Source organism: Taudactylus pleione, unplaced genomic scaffold (assembly GCF_031769625.1).
Source record: "Taudactylus pleione unplaced genomic scaffold, aTauple2 ptg000393l, whole genome shotgun sequence".
NCBI classification, from domain to species: Eukaryota; Metazoa; Chordata; class Amphibia; order Anura; family Myobatrachidae; genus Taudactylus; species Taudactylus pleione.
Window position 1 is genome coordinate 7,995,393 of NW_028284794.1, and position 18,185 is coordinate 8,013,577.

The 18,185-nt window shown below is 45.5% G+C and overlaps 1 pseudogene; it reads right to left on the minus strand.

Annotated features, from left to right (window-relative positions):
• Nucleotides 1–9,031: 9,031 nt before the first annotated feature.
• LOC148507445 (uncharacterized) lies at nt 9,032–10,356 on the minus strand (annotated as a pseudogene).
• Nucleotides 10,357–18,185: the final 7,829 nt, after the last annotated feature.

The following is an 18,185-nucleotide window of genomic DNA, read 5'->3' on the forward strand; positions in this document are numbered from 1 at the left end:
CTATTTTTTTGTACATTGTGTATTGGGGGTGCTGTCTTCCTAATAAGGAAGGCACCGGAGCAAGGTGTGGGCTGTTTGTCCAAGTTACACTGCGTGAAGGAGTGCCGGAGTTGTTGCTTCTATATATATATATATATATATATATGTATATATATATATATATATATATATATATATATATGAGGATCGACAGATAAATCTGGTAAGTTATTATAATTAATATCCTTGCGGCCCAAAATAAAAATTCATATACATATCTGCCACATACATAAATGCCATAAATGATGTATATTGTGAATTTATGAATAATAACAATCCCACATGAGTTCAATATAATGTTGAAGTATATATTTACAATTATCCTGGGTTAAGAGTGAATATTTTCAATTATCTGATTGTCCTAAGTTGGAAGGGAAGTATCCATAAAAATAAATATTCGTAATTAATTATCTGATGGTCCTAAATTTAGAAATAAATGTTCCTAAAGTTGTCCTCATGAATTAGTCATAAATAAATTTTAATCTCAACGTTAAAGATATACAGTAATTACTTATCAAATTTCAGTCCTGGAAAATAATATACTCTCTTGGATATACATTGAATTTCATAAACACATATATATAAATAAATTAGGGGTGTGCACCGGCCACTTTTCGTGTTTTGTGTTTTGGTTTTGGATCTGGATCTTTCTTCGTGTTTTGGATCTGGATTGGTTTTGCCAAAACCACCCTTCCGTGTTTTGGGTTCTGGGTTTTGTGTTTTGGATCTGTATTTTTTTTTTAAAAAGCATAAAAACAGCTAAAATCACAGAATTTGTAGGTTTTTCTGCTCCTATGCTATTATTAACCTCAATAACCTTAATTTCCACTCATTTCCAGTCTATTCTGAACAACTCACACCTCACAATAGTGTTTTTATGTCCAAAACGTTGCACCGAGGTAGCTGGATGACTATGCTAAGCGACACGAGTGGGCGGCACAAACACGTGACCCATCTAGGCGTGAAACTGCAGTGGCAGACAGGATGGCAGTTTGAAAAACTAGGCCCCAAACTGTACATAATGCAAAGAAAAAAAAGAGGTGCAAGATGGAATTGTCCTTGGGCCCTCCCACCCACCCTTATGTTGTATAAACAGGACATGCACACTTTAACAAACCAATCATTTCAGCGCCAGGGTCTGCCACACAACTGTGGCTGAAATGATTGTTTCGTTTGGGCCCCCACAAAACAAGCTGGCAATTAATGTGTCCCTGCACAAACTGGCTCTATGGAGGCAAGATGTCATCCTCATCCTCCTCATCCACCGATTCCTCACCCTCTTCAGTGTGTACATCCTCATCCTCACAAAGTATTAACTCGTCCCCACTTGAATCCACCACCACAGGTCCCTCTGTACCTTCTGGAGGCTGGTCTCCCTGGAAGAGCTGATAATTCATTTTGATGAACATCATCTTCTCCACATTCTGTGGAAGCAACCTCCTACGCCTTTCGCTGACAAGGTTCCCGGCTGCACTAAACACTCTTTCGGAGTACACACTGGAGGGGGGGCAACTCAGGTAAAATAGAGCCAGTTTGTACAGGGGCCTCCAAATTGCCTCTTTTTCCTGCCAGTACAGGTATGGACTGTCTGCCATGCCTACTTGGATGCTGTCACCGATGTAATCCTCCACCATTCTGTCAATGGTGACAGTATCATATGCAGTGACAGTAGACATGTCAGAAATTGTTGCCAGGTCCTTCAGTCCGGACCAGATGTCCAAACTTGGTCCTGCCTGCCCTGCATCACCGCCAGCGGGTTGCTTAGGATACCTAAGTTTTTTCCTGGCAGCCCCAGTTGCAGGAGAAAATGAAGAAGGAGCCGTTGACGTGTCACGTTCCGCTTCAGCTGACAGTGTGTTCACCAGCAGGTCTTTGCACCTCTGCAGGCTTGTGTCGGCCGGAAAGAGAGACACCACATAGGCTTTAAACCTAGGATCGAGCATGGTGGCCAAAACGTAGTGGTCTGATTTCAACAGATTGACCACCCTGGAATCCTGGCAAAGCGAATGAAGGGCTTCATCCACAAGTCCCACATGCCGAGCGGAATCGCTCCATCTTAGCTCCTCCTTCACTTTCTCCAGCTGCTTCTGCAAAAGCCTGATGAGGGGAATGACCTGACTCAAGCTGGCAGTGTCAGAACTGACTTCACGTGTGGCAAGTTCGAAGGGCTGGAGAACCTTGCACAACACGGAAATCATTCTCCACTGCGCTTGAGTCAGGTGCATACCCCCTCCTTTGCCTATGTCATAGGTGGATGTATAGGCTTGTATGGCCTTTTGCTGCTCCTCCATCCTCTGAAGCATATAGAGGGTTGAGTTCCACCGCGTCACAACCTCTTGCTTCAGGTGATGGCGGGGCAGGTTCAAGAGTGTTTGCTGGCGCTCCAGTCTTCGGCACGCAGTCGCTGAATGGCGAAAGTGTCCAGAAATTTTTCGGGCCACCCAAAGCGTCTCCTGCACGCCCCTGTCGCTTTTCAGAAAATTCTGCACCACCAAGTTTATTGTGTGAGCAAAACATGGGACGTGCTGGAATTTGCCCAGATGTAATGCCCGCACAATATTGGTGGCATTGTCAGATATCACAAATCCCCAGGAGAGTCTAAGTGGGGTAAGCCACTGGGCGATGATTTCCCTCAGTTTCTCTAAGAGGTTGTCGGCGGTGTGCCTCTTACTGAAACCGGTGATACACAGCGTAGCCTGCCTTGTAACGAGCAGGCATTTCTGAGATGCTGCTACTGGTGACGCTGCTGCTGTTGCTGCGTAAGGTGATACATCTACCCAGTGGGCTGTCACAGTCATATAGTCCTTAGTCTGCCCTGTTCCACTTGTCCACATGTCCGTGGTTAAGTGGACATTGTGTACAACGGCATTTTTCAGGACACTGAGGACACTTTTTCTGACGTTTCTGTACAGTCTCGGTATCGCCTGCCTAGTGAAGTGGAATCTAGACGGGATTTGGAACCGGGGACACACTACCTCCATCAATTGTCTAAATCCCACTGCACTAATGGCGGATACCGGACGCACGTCTAACACCAACATAGCAGTCAAGGCCTCAGTTATACGTTTTGCTTCAGGATGACTGCTGTCGTACTTCATCCTCCTCGCTAAGGACTGTTGGAGGGTCAATTGTTTAGTAAAAGTAGTGGTGTTCCTACTTCCTCTCTGGGATGATGAACGACTCCCAGCAGCAGCAACAGCAGCAGCGGCAGCAGTAGGCGTAGCAATGCAGGATCCTCCAGAGGAATCCCGGATAGGAGAGTCAGTCATGCCAGTGACATGGCCTGCAGGACTACTTCCGATCCTGACTAAGGAGGAAATTGACGAGGAGGGAGTTGACGGTGTGGTTTGCAGGCGCTTGGATACAACAGGACAACGGGATTTAGGTGTCCCTGGACTGCTTACGGTCTTAGCCAAAGTTTCTGAACTTGACAGTAACTTTTTATGAACGCGCTGCAGGTGCCGTATAAGGGAGGATGTTCCTAGGTGGTTGACGTCCCTACCCCTACTTATTTCACCTTTACATATGGTACATATGGCAAGACAGTTGTTGTCCGGATTTGGATAGAAATATTGCCAGACCAAAGAGGTGGAATGTTTGGTCTTCTGCCCAGGCATGACCGTGATGGGCTTTTTCATCCCACGGACAACAACTGTCTCCCCCGGAGCCTGATTTAAGCAAACCACATCACCATCAGAATCCTCCTCGCCAACTTCCTCCTCAGCGCCAGCTACACCAGTATCCTCATCCTGTTGTACTTCAACAGTGACATCTTCAATTTGCATATCAGCAAGTGGACTGTGGGTGCTCCTTTCAGCACTTGCAGGGGGCATACAAATGGTGGAAAGAGCCACCTCTTCCCGTCCAGTGCTGGGAAGGTCAGGCATCGCAACCACCACCACACTTGGACTCTCCTTGGGGATTTGTGATATCTTCTTAGAAAGCACAGTTCTTCGCTGTGCTTTTGCCAGCTTAACTCTTTTGATTTTTTTAGTGGGAGGAGGGCTTCCATCGTCATGTGAAGCTGAACCACTAGTCATGAACATACTAGGGATCGACCTTAGCCGTTCCTTGCCACTCCGTGTCGTAAATGGCATATTGGCAAGTTTACGTTTCTCTTCAGCTGATTTAAATGTCTTTTTCAAGGTCATTTTCCTGAACTTTGCCATTTGGGATTGTATGTGCCCTCTACTATGACATTGGGCATCGGCCTTGGCAGACGACGTTGATGGCATGTTATCGTCTATGTCATGACTAGTGGCAGCAGCTTCAGCACTAGGAGGAAGTGGTTCTTGATCTTTCTCTATTTTATTTTTATCGGAGAAAGTTTGGTCCTCCATTTATGTTATATCGATTTGATATATACGTGCGGCTAAACACAGAAAATAATTTTTTTTTTGGTTTGGACTGGAGTGTACTTTGTGGGTTGCAGCACCCTTTAACGGTCAAGCCAGCCGGCCCTTTACTTATGACACAGGCGCACGCTTGGCACTACTTTGTTGATGCACGTGCGGCTACTGCGCACACAATTCACAAACACAGAAAATAATTTTTTTTTGGTTTGGACTGGAGTGTACTTTCGGGGGTTACAGCACCCTTTAACGGTCAAGCCAGCCGGCCCTTTACTTATGACACAGGCGCACGCTTGGCACTACTTTGTTGATGCACGTGCGGCTACTGCGCACACAATTCACAAACACAGAAAATAATTTTTTTTTGGTTTGGACTGGAGTGTACTTTCGGGGGTTACAGCACCCTTTAACGGTCAAGCCAGCCGGCCCTTTACTTATGACACAGGCGCACGCTTGGCACTACTTTGTTGATGCACGTGCGGCTACTGCGCACACAATTCACAAACACAGAAAATAATTTTTTTTTGGTTTGGACTGGAGTGTACTTTCGGGGGTTACAGCACCCTTTAACAGTCAAGCCAGCCGGCCCTTTACTTATGACACAGGCGCACGCTTGGCACTACTTTGTTGATGCACGTGCGGCTACTGCGCACACAATTCACAAACACAGAAAATAATTTTTTTTTGGTTTGGACTGGAGTGTACTTTCGGGGGTTACAGCACCCTTTAACGGTCAAGCCAGCCGGCCCTTTACTTATGACACAGGCGCACGCTTGGCACTACTTTGTTGATGCACGTGCGGCTACTGCGCACACAATTCACAAACACAGAAAATAATTTTTTTTTGGTTTGGACTGGAGTGTACTTTCGGGGGTTACAGCACCCTTTAACGGTCAAGCCAGCCGGCCCTTTACTTATGACACAGGCGCACGCTTGGCACTACTTTGTTGATGCACGTGCGGCTACTGCGCACACAATTCACAAACACAGAAAATAATTTTTTTTTGGTTTGGACTGGAGTGTACTTTCGGGGGTTACAGCACCCTTTAACGGTCAAGCCAGCCGGCCCTTTACTTATGACACAGGCGCACGCTTGGCACTACTTTGTTGACGCACGTGCGGCTACTGCGCACACAATTCACAAACACAGAAAATAATTTTTTTTTGGTTTGGACTGGAGTGTACTTTCGGGGGTTACAGCACCCTTTAACGGTCAAGCCAGCCGGCCCTTTACTTATGACACAGGCGCACGCTTGGCACTACTTTGTTGATGCACGTGCGGCTACTGCGCACACAATTCACAAACACAGAAAATAATTTTTTTTTTGGTTTGGACTGGAGTGTACTTTGGGGGTTACAGCACCCTTTAACGGTCAAGCCAGCCGGCCCTTTACTTATGACACAGGCGCACGCTTGGCACTACTTTGTTGATGCACGTGCGGCTACTGCGCACACAATTCACAAACACAGAAAATAATTTTTTTTTTGGTTTGGACTGGAGTGTACTTTCGGGGGTTACAGCACCCTTTAACGGTCAAGCCAGCCGGCCCTTTACTTATGACACAGGTGCACGCTTGGCACTACTTTGTTGATGCACGTGCGGCTACTGCGCACACAATTCACAAACACAGAAAATAATTTTTTTTTTGGTTTGGACTGGAGTGTACTTTCGGGGGTTACAGCACCCTTTAATGGTCAAGCCAGCCGGCCCTTTACTTATGACACAGGCGCACGCTTGGCACTACTTTGTTGATGCACGTGCGGCTACTGCGCACACAATTCACAAACACAGAAAATAATATTTTTTTTGGTTTGGACTGGAGTGTACATTGGGGGTTACAGCACCCTTTAACGGTCAAGCCAGCCGGCCCTTTACTTATGACACAGGCGCACGCTTGGCACTACTTTGTTGATGCACGTGCGGCTACTGCGCACACAATTCACAAACACAGAAAATAATTTTTTTTTTGGTTTGGAATGGAGTGTACTTTCGGGGGTTACAGCACCCTTAACGGTCAAGCCAGCCGGCCCTTTACTTATGACACAGGTGCACGCTTGGCACTACTTTGTTGATGCACGTGCGGCTACTGCGCACACAATTCACAAACACAGAAAATAATTTTTTTTTTGGTTTGGACTGGAGTGTACTTTCGGGGGTTACAGCACCCTTAACGGTCAAGCCAGCCGGCCCTTTACTTATGACACAGGCGCACGCTTGGCACTACTTTGTTGATGCACGTGCGGCTACTGCGCACACAATTCACAAACACAGAAAATAATTTTTTTTTGGTTTGGACTGGAGTGTACTTTCGGGGGTTACAGCACCCTTTAACGGTCAAGCCAGCCGGCCCTTTACTTATGACACAGGCGCACGCTTGGCACTACTTTGTTGATGCACGTGCGGCTACTGCGCACACAATTCACAAACACAGAAAATATATTATTTTTTTAGCACTTGGGGGGAGCACCCCTGATGGACAGAGCTCCCCCTGGACAACACTACAGCACTCCTTTAGGACTGGGACACTGCACAGGACTTTGGAGTGGACACAGCCCCTATGGAGAACTGACTGCACAACACAGTCCAGCCAGCCCCTATGGACTTTGAAGTAGTGGACACAGCCCCTATTAACAACAGCAGCACAGCACAACACAGCCAGCCCCTATGGACTTTGAAGTAGTGGACAACAGCAGCACTACACTACACTACACAGCCCTAACTCCCACCCTCCCTCTTCACTGTCCACAGCCGAGTGAGAAAATGGCGCCGACGCGGGTACCTTATATAGGATCCAAAACCCGCGAGACTCGGAAGGCGGGATGATGACGTTTTGCCTCGATTTCAGATCCGAGTCAGGCGGGAAAAGTCGAGCCTGACTCGGATCGGACTCGGATCGGGGGAGCTCGGGGGGGTTCGGATTTCAGAAATCCGAACCCGCTCACCCCTAAAATAAATATATATATATATATATATATATATATATTAACCCCATATCATGTGTAAATATTTCTTACAAATAATTTAATTATGATAAATTGAGGTTACGGATATGTGATGAATATGTGACATAGTAACATCTGTGATTATTGGGCCTGTTCATCAACCGTAAAGTTCTGTTTTAAACTAATTTTTCCTATACAGTATTTATCTTTCATTTGTATTCATTAAAAAAACGTAACCAGGAGTTATCAGCGATATCTCCTGCATTAAGTCTGTCTCTGTTAACTTCCACACTTCCCATATATTAATATGGGGATGCCGAAATATGTACCTTTATTCATCAAAAGCCTAAAATCTTATATTTTCAGTAATTGATGTTGTAAATGTACACAGCCCCTGAAAGCGCTCACAATCTGCCGTTTAGACAGCACGGTATCTTGTGTAGCAGATATTCCTCCCGCTTCTGTGCACTCCTCCTCCCTCTCCTTGTGGTGTCCAGCAGTGGCCCCCCTCTCCCGCGGCATGACAAATCTTACCGCAGCCGCTGCCTACTGTTTACAGCAGTCTTCTCCAGGAGGTCGGCTTAGTCCTCCAGCTCCCTCTTCATTTAGGTCCCTTCAGGCTCCCTCCTCCAGGTCCCTCCAGCTGCACTTGTAAGTTCTCCCCACTGATGCATGCTGCTGCTTCTGGCGGTAAGCATCTCCTCTCTGTTCCATCAGTATGCCGAGCATAGGGATCCCGGCATAGGTAAAGTGACAGGTGCCGGGATTTCGACGCCTGTCATTATACCCTTGCTGGGATTAGATATGCCGACGGTCGGTATTTAGATAGTCAGCATCCCGACTGCATACCTTTGTAAGTAAGCTTAATAATACCTCTTTTCCACCAAATACCCGGGTCCAACCTGGGTTTTTAGACATGGTTCCAACCCAGGTCAGACACAGTTGACACAGCACCATCGATCTGGGTTATTCTCAGGTCAGCCCCATTCACACTGAACCTGGGTCTGCCCTGCTAGACTTGTGAGGTCATAAAAAGTGGGAGGTGACTGCTCCACAACCACCAATCAGCTCATTTTAGGCATGACCAAGGTCAGATAACCTGGGTTGCGCCATTTACACTGCACCATTACCCAGGTCCATCCTGGGTAAAACCCTGGTAGCTACCTGGGTTGGATTGCAGGCAGTGGCGGAACTAGAGAGTGGAAGGCCCAGGTGCAAGAATATGCTTTGGGCCCCCCTACCCATTCCTGGCACCCTGCACCCCAATATCTAACACAAACCCACAGAAGAAAAACAAGAGTCATTAGTAGCTTGTTGCATTGTTTACTTCCTTTCAAGCATGTGTACAGTACAATATAATATGACCACATACAATTACCAAAAATGTAGAAAAAAACCTGAAACATATACAATGCCACATATAAATATTAAACATAACATTAAGATCAATAAATAATATATTAAATTTTAGCACAAAGTCTGTTTTCCTTGTTGGCATTTCTCTTACGCATAAACAATTTCAAGAGGGACCCAGGTTTCTGAGGTCTTTGGGATATAACCATCACCTACTGCTATAGGAAACAAAGCAGATTCTACACCCATTTTTTCAGGGGTTTTTGTGAGTGAACACATTTAAATTGTAAAGACAAACTTATTACTGCTCATCCAAAAATCCACAAAAATGAATCTACTTTATACTATGACTTGAAGTTCATCTTCCTTGCGTTTCGGTCAGCAAATTCGTCAATGATCTTATCTAATTGAAGGTTCTTTGCCCTCTCATTTTCGGTTGATAATATTGCTAATCCTTGAAGTCTTTCTTGTCCCATTGTGCTACGTAGGTAATTTTTTATTATTTTAAGTTTTGAGAATGAACGTCCAGCAGTTGCTACGGTTACTGGGATGGACAGAAACAAGATAATAGCTGGAAAACTTGATGACAAGACACTATTCTCAGTAATGAGTAACTTTGCCAAATCTTCCACTGTGGATAAATTTAGACATTTCTGGTTTTAAGCATTCTCTGAGAAAGACCCAGTAAAGTCTTTACTGAAATATTTAGCTGTTCAGCATCCTCATAGAGCTGGTCATCTGTTGCTGTCACAAGTGTGCTTGGTAGTATTGCTTTAAACTTTTTGACAGTGGCATCCAGACTCTTGAAACGATTAGACAGTTGTGCCACAATAATATCTAAACAACCACAGGAAATATTTACTTTAAAGGATCTTTCTGGATCATTTAGCCTTTCATCCTCACATTCCACTTTTCAGACATGTTTATAGCAATATTTTTAGCTTCTTCAAAATTGTTTCTAAACAGTGTCAGTGACTCTGGGCCTGATTCAGAGCCGCTCGTAAGCGGCAGTACGCTCGTTCCGAGCGATGTTCACACTTCTGCGCATGCGTACGGATCGTAATACGCATGCGCGAACCAGTCAGTGCGGCCGAAAAACGTTTGTTCGCTATATAGCGAATGCCTGCTATTTTGAGTGACAGGATGAGGCGTATGTGGGTGGTAACAGGGGAAGGTGCTTGAAAACAGGGAGTGGAGATCAGAACGCAGGCGTGCTTAAAGGTCAAAACGGGCGTTTTATGGGAGCGCATAATTAATACAGCAGCGTCACTGACCACATCACTGGGTTATTTTATAGTCAGAACTGCTCGCAAATTTGTGGTAGGAAAAACCAACCACAAGAATAGCGAGCAGTTCATACGCTGGTCGATGTACTCGATTAATCTAATAAATAGCGGACATGACGTATGATGCGAGCGGCCAGGGGGCGTAGTTATCCAAAAAATGACCGCAGGTTTTGTTCGCTCCTTCAGACATAGAGGCGTGAACAGACTGCAAAGAGCGAACGGTTCATTTGAATAGCCACCCCCTATGTTGCTTTACAAATTAGCTTTGCAGCATTTTCTAAGGGTGTTTGTTTGGACTGTAGGAATTTAGAAACAGAATTGACTATTTCAACCATCTTTTTTTGAAGTGCTATCTGTACTACAAACTCAAAACATCCTAACATTTTTTTCAAAACAGCAGCTTCATTACATTCATCTTTATTCTTGCTGAGAAGAATTATTTTTGTAAGTGCCTTCATTATGTCCATATACCGGAATCTCAAAGCAGTAAGAGAATCGGGACTTCATTCAGAGTCGGTCGAAGCGGCCGCACGGTCATACGCAGCCGATGTTCGCTTAACTGCGCATGCGTACAGTTCGCAATGCGCGTTCGCAAACTAGCAGCTACGATCAGAAATTTCTCTCTCCTTGAACACCGCCAGGTCGGTAGTTTGAGTGACAGATTGCGGCGTTTGTGGGTGGTAACAGGGGAAGGTGCTTGAAAACGGGGGAGTGGAGATCCGAACGCAGGCGTGCCTAATTATGCGAACGGCGTTTTATGGGAGTGCATAATTAACAAAGTAGCGTCATGGCACATGTGACATGGGAGGTTTGTACACTGACATGATCGTAGAGCTTAAGAGAGGGTATGGTCAACCTTAAGCTCTACGACCAGTTCTGATGGTTCCCGATGGTCTCGATTAATCCTTATATGCCTGGAGATGACGTGTAATGCGTACGAGAAGGGGGCGTATTTTTTTGTCTTCAGGACGCTTCCGCCCCTTGGTCGGCCAGCTGCCGATCCGATCTTAGGGATGCAACATGCAAGTGCATCATTTGCATATCCGGCCCCTTTTCCCGTACGACCGTGCAGCCGCAACGACCGACTCTGAATGAGGTCCTCATTCCTTGAAGACCAACGTGTTGGACATAATCTTTTAAAAGTAACATTGCTGCCAATCTCAGCATCAGAGAGAGCTGCCAACTCTGACAACATGGCCCATCGTTTCACACTATGGCCAAAGAAAGTGTACACTCTCTCAAGCACAGCATAGAACTGTTTTATTTCAGGTATACCCTGAACACAATCATTTAATGCAAGATTCAAATTGTGGGCAGCGTAATGTACATATTCTGCACTAGGTTCTCGGCGAGCTATTCTTGCCTGCACTCCTGCCTAAACGCCGCTCATATTTGCTGCCCCATCATACCCTTGCCCACGGCACTTTGATAATTCTAAACCTTTTCCTTCAATACAGTTTAGTATTTTTTTCTCAAAGCCAGCAACTGTTTGATCAGATATAGCATGAAACCCTAAAAAGGACTCTGATTTTCACACTAGTGACATTAGAAAGCTCATTACTTTCAAATGGCACATAACTAAATACTTGACTTAGTTGGTCAGTTTTTGAAATATCTTGTGTTGTATCCATGATGATTGAGAAAAAAGGTGCTGCTTTGATTTCGTCAACAATTTCATTCTCAATCTTTTTGGCCAGCAATTCAATAAGTTCATCTTGAATCTTGTGACTTAAATATCTAACAGAGCCTTTAGGCATATTAAATAGCTGCTTCTAAACTGGGCCATACTTTGCAAGAAGTTCAACAATTGACAGAAAATTTCCACTATTTACATCTCCTAAAACTTCCCTATGCCCTCTGAAAGGGAGATTACACATTGACATTGTTAACGTTACATTAATAAGGCGATCCAATACTTGTCTCCTGAAGTTTTTTGCTTTTAAGAGCTCTCGTTCATTTTCTTCATCAATAGTGCCATGCATTCGCCAGTGCTGAAATACAATGCAAGCATTTAAGTGTTGTTGGGATTTTTCATGACTACCTATTCTGTCAGTTAAATGACGCCAATCTCTCACACCAGTCACCCATGCTGCATTATATGCATTAGTATTACGATCAGCAAAGAGCCAACATGGCTCACAGTATGCGCTATTTAATGTAGGTGAATAGCAAAGCCATGTGCGAGGTATGATAATACTGGCCTTTGTTTTCATAGTGTAATAGATTTCAGAAAAGCACCGTCCCCCTTGCTTTTCATCTCTCGGAAAGATCCCTTTGGGCTTACATGATCCCTGAGAAATTATATATCTTTTTGTTTTATTGTCTGTGATATCGGATTAAAAATCTCCTCGATCTGTAGGATATTTGCTTCCTATACACTGTACACTTTCTTCAGGATTTTCCTCTACTGTATAGTTGTCAGATTCATCTATATTTAAACAATACATCACTCCTATCCACTTCTGCAATATTATCCTGATTTTCACGCTCTTTACTTATTTCAGAACTTGTACTTGCTGCACTATGTCTGTACATTCAACATTGCTAATGTTTGGGTTGCTGTCAGAATCAGGGATTTCAATACGTTGAAAAAAAACTGCTAATCTTTGGTAGCGTGGCACTCTTTTCTAATTCTTCCTTCATTTCTTTGCGCTTTTGTGCCCCACTTTTAGATTTAGCCGGCATTCCTGAAAAAGGTGATCAAAATCAAACTAGAGTTGATGACACCCACTGTAAATCAAACGGTAGCCAAATCATTACAAACCTCGTCACCATACAAGGGTCAGAGAGAGAGAACAGAGTTGTCTTTATCTGTGGCATGTTGCAATGATTAAATGAAAAATAAAGGTTATGTTTTAAATTACATTTAGTGCAAAACAGATAAAGACAACTCTGTTCTCTCTCTGACCCTTGTATGTTAAATAGTTGTCAGTGAGCTGCACCCCCTATACTCTATTTGCATCATTATGATTGTTGAATATACAGGATAATATGGGGCCCTTATGTTATTCTGATTAACATTACAATACTAGTGCAGTCATCGTCGTTCTCCCCCTTTTTTCTTATACACCCAAGTCTCCCCAAACCTCTGCCCATTCCCTGTTTTTGCTTACCTTTATTGTTCTGATATGAAATCTCACTCTTTTGCTGCCATCTATTTTCTGCTAGTGGCAGATGGGTGTCATGTACTGTTGGCAGGCGGGTCCTCTGTGTAAAAATGTATACACTTTCAGCAGATCTACACTTTAGGGACATATTATAATTGCAGAATTTGACAACTTCAGTTTCTAAAATGCCTCATAGTAGTGCTGCCAGTTCCTTCCTAACCCCATAGGTGCTACATACCATTTAGAGCAGTGATTTTCAACCTTTTCAACTCGAGGCACACTACACAAGATTTAAAAATTGCCAAGGCACAGTATCCAGCTATGCGGTGTGTGTGACCAATGAAAAAACATTGTTTTCTCCCACATAAAAATATGCATGCATATTGGCCTCCACAGGAATAAAACACACACATTGGCCTCCACAGGAATAAAACACACACATTGGCCTCCACAGGAATAAAACTCACTACATTGGCCTCCTCAGGAATAAAACACACTACATTGGCCTCCTCAGGAATAAAACACACACACTACATTGGCCTTCTCAGGAATAAAACACACACACAACATTGGCCTCCTCAGGAATAAAACTCACTACATTGGCCTCCTCAGGAATAAAACACACACACTACATTGGCCTCCTCAGGAATAAAACACACTACATTGGCCTCCTCAGGAATAAAACTCACTACATTGGCCTCCTCAGGAATAAAACTCACTACATTGGCCTCCTCAGGAATAAAACACACACAGTACATTGGCCTCCTCAGGAATAAAACACACTACATTGGCCTCCTCAGGAATAAAACACACTACATTGGCCTCCTCAGGAATAAAACACACTACATTGGCCTCCACAGGAATAAAACACACTACATTGGCCTCCTCAGGAATAAAACACACTACATTGGCCTCCTCAGGAATAAAACACACTACATTGGCCTCCTCAGGAATAAAACACACTACATTGGCCTCCACAGAAATAAAAAACATACATTGGCCTCCACAGGAATAAAACACACACATTGGCCTCCACAAGCATAAAACACACTACATTGGCCTCCTCAGGAATAAAACACACACACACTACATTGGCCTCCTCAGGAATAAAACACACACATTGGCCTCCACAGGAATAAAACTCACTACATTGGCCTCCACAGGAATAAAACTCACTATTTTGGCCTCCACAGGAATAAAACTCACTACATTGGCCTCCACAGGAATGAAACACACTACATTGTCCTCCACAGGAATTAAACACACTACATTGTCCTCCACAGGAATAAAACTCACTACATTGGGCTCCACAGGAATAAAGCACACTACATTGGCCTCCACAGGAATAAAACTCACTACATTGGCCTCCACAGGAATAAAACACACTACATTGGCCTCCACAGGAATAAAACTCACTACATTGGCCTCTACAGGAATAAAACTCACTACATTGGCCTCCACAAGAATAAAACTCACTTCATTGGCCTCCACAGGAATAAAACACACTACATTGGCCTCCACAGGAATAAAACACAGAACTGTACAGGTGCGCTGAGCTGACCGCCGAGGCACACTTGACAACCACTTGTAGCACACTAGTGTGCCACGGCACAGTGGTTGAAAAATGCAGATTTAGAGACATCTCTCAGTGTATCTCCAGAACCCTGCCAATTCCCCATTTTTACTGACCTTAATTGTTCTGATAAGATGTCTCCATCTTTTGCTGGCAGCTATTCTGTGCTGGCGGCAGGTGGGTCCTTTCTGCTGGCGGCAGGACCTTCCAATAACTTGACCACTGAAGATCACCGTAAGCCAAAGTTATTTTTCAAATTTGCAACATTTTCTGTATCACCTAAATAATCATTCCAAACAGTGTAACAGAAGCCTCAGGTCACTACTCTGTGCTGCTGCAGGACCCTGCTCCTTACACTACACAATTCAGTCTGTTCCTTCCTGCTGCCTCCATTCCCTAATATTTATTTTATATACTGTATTTATCAAGGGGCCCAGACCAGGCATTCAGTAATGATTGGCCAAGCTTCTAAGCATGGGCCCCTGCCACTGCATTCCCCCTCTGGGCACTTCATGCCCCAGTCCGACACTGGGCAGTGACATGATGTGAGGTTCCTTTGAGTTTTGCCTCGGCCCCCAACCAAGAGAATATTTCTTTCCTCTTGTTCACTTAAATACTCAATTCTACTCTCATGGGAGCACCTCCACTTTATTTATTTTGCCGATGATTGAATTAATTTTCCAGTGGAACAACATACCATACATGCCTACTCTCCCGGGAATCGCGGGAGGCTCCCGATTTTTCGGGTAACCCCCCGCGATCCCGGAAGAGTAGGCACATCTCCCGCATCCCGCCCACTTTCTAGTGAAGTGGGCAGGATGGGGAGATTTTACCTGAAATTATCGGGCCCGTCGGGAAGGGGCGGGGCTAAATTAGGCAAATCGCGTCATTTAGCCCCGCCCCCTCCTCACGGACCCGCGAATCACGGGGGTTTTCTGTAAAGGGGGCGGGGCCTAATGCCATCTATTGTCTGGCCCCGCCCTCCGAAGAAGAGAGCAGCAGGTCCCCTCCTGCTGCTACCGGAAAGCTGCCCATCAATGTAGGTAAGTATGCAACATACCTATTTTTCGACTATTTAAAGGCTACTGTCTGACTGTACCAGTGCTCTGCCCTGCTTTTTATTTTCACCAACTTACCCCACTTAGTCATAAATCCAGTCTCTGCCCTCCCCTGCTGCCCAGCTTTTTGTTTTTCACCACCTCACTACACCCCCATCATTAAATCCAATCTCTCTGCCGCAATACCCCCCTCCCCCACTGCCCAGCTTTTTTTTTTTCAGCAACACGCACCACCGCAATACTGACCCCCCTTCTACCACCCTTTTCTTTTCCACCTCCGCCGGCCATCGCTTCAGAGCTGCGCACAGTGCCCCCTGCCCAGACTTTTTTTTTTTCACCACCAGCGAAATGAACCACGCCCCTGATGCCCCCTTTTTTGTCAGACCCCCTAACGCTGCCCGCAACTCCCTCCCGCTGCCCGCCCAGGATTTAACCACTGACAGTTAGTGGTTAAATAAATAATTCACTCACTTACCTTCCGTCAGAGTCCACTTCTTCCCTGGCGCTGCTCCTCTCGATCCGCGCTCTCCAAGTCTCCAGCAGCGCGCGTAATGTCATGATGTCACGTGCGCCGTCTCAATACAGGGGTGGCGCCGGCGGTGGTTACTGTGGGTGCATGTCATGGTGGAGCCAGAGCGGCTGGAGTGGCCCGCTCCGGCTCCATCCAATTTCTTAAAGGGGAACGGGTTGGCGGCAGCGCTGTAGGATGCCGCTAGGTCCGCCTCTGATTGCAGGGTCACTTGACCTGGGTTATTTTTCAGGGACCCTTTTACACTGAGCTGCGACCTGGGTATAGCCAACAAAAACTCAGGTTTTTGCTCTGGTGTAGAAAGGGTATAAGTAACTGTTTATAGTAAACACTCGCAAGTGCCACTGGGGAGCAGACAAAGGGGAGTCACTTCCCATCAGCAGCATGCAGCAGCAGGGAGAACATAGACAAGACTCTTGAATAAATAAAAATATAAATCTATTTTATATTCAATTACAGCAGCTATAATCAGTGCTCAGCTTCTGTGAACTGAAACGGCGCATGCGCAGAACTGATTACTGCTGCAGTAAGTAGAGCAGACAGGGAAAAGGGCCTGATTCAGAGTTGGGAATAGAGAGAGAGATGGCACTTAACTGTGGGCCTGAATCAAAAATGGATGCTCTGAAAGAGCGCTCGCTCTGAATCAGTGCGTCCCTATCTTTTTTCCTTACAGACAACCTCCTGGCCGCTCGCCAAGCAGTGGGTGACCACCCACAGCTTTAGTGAGTGGCCAGCTGATGGTTGCGATGGTCAAGACCATCACGACCATCGGGGCTTGCGATGGGACCCTTGTGGTAGGGTCTCGTCTGCCGCAAGCCCCAGTGAGCTTCCCGGCTCTAATAGAGCCGGAAGCTAACCACTGACATCATTCGTGATGTCGGTGGGGCCGACCCCAAATGGCAGGCGTTCCTTTGGGAACGCCTCTGGTTGGTCAGCCACCCCCCCCGGCCCGCCTACCAAACGGGGCGAGCTGTCGATCAACATCAACAGCCGCCCCGTTTGTAGCGAGCCCCGGAGCGAGAGAAATTCTCTCTCGCTCCGGGGCTTGCACATGCATGCGGCGCGCACAGTACCCGGCCATCGACCTGCTTGCGAGCGGGTCTGAATCAGGCCCTGTGTACCTGAACAAACCATGTTGCAATACAAGGGGTGTAAACACATCATTTTTATTTGCATTTTCCCCTCTCGCACATCCTTGCAATCCAGCCAAAACATCGGTAACATCGAAGTACATCGGAGCTACTCGCACATTTACAGCAGGTCAGACCTCACTTATAAATTGCTAGCTTTCCTGAACACATGGAGCACTCAAGCTGCGTACGCCATCGTAGTGGCTAATTTATGCACGCCCCTGTAACAGCGTTCAAACGCACTGGCACGCCTAAATTTCTCCGACCACCACCCCCCCAACGCTCACTTCCTGTCACTCTGCAATTGCTCTGCGTGGTCTCACTGATCCTAGTGAGGCATTCGCGCACGCATGTGCAGTACGCAACAAATCAGCAATCTGCGTACGTGATCGCATCAGCGATCCTTGCTAAATCAGGCCCATAATCCATAATAATGACAATCCAAATTACTAAAGGAATACCCCATAATTTATATATTCGTTTCTACCCCTTGGTTGTAGTGCACCCATCAAAATAGTCCAGTGGCTCTCTCTTTTTAGCAACTTCTGGGTAACATTTACACCTCTTATGGAGGGTACACACTGTCAGATATCCTTGACGATATGAATGATAAGGATGGAAAAAATCATTACATCGTTCATATCGTTGACATGTTTGGCATGCATCGACCAACGATGAGCGTGTGCGCATGTCAGATAACGATACCTGAAGTCGTCTGTGTTTGCAGTGCAAGTTGGACGACTTCATCATTTAAATAATGTCAGAAAGCGTTCAGCGTTCATCGTTAATGAGATTGTTGGTAAAATCGTTAACAT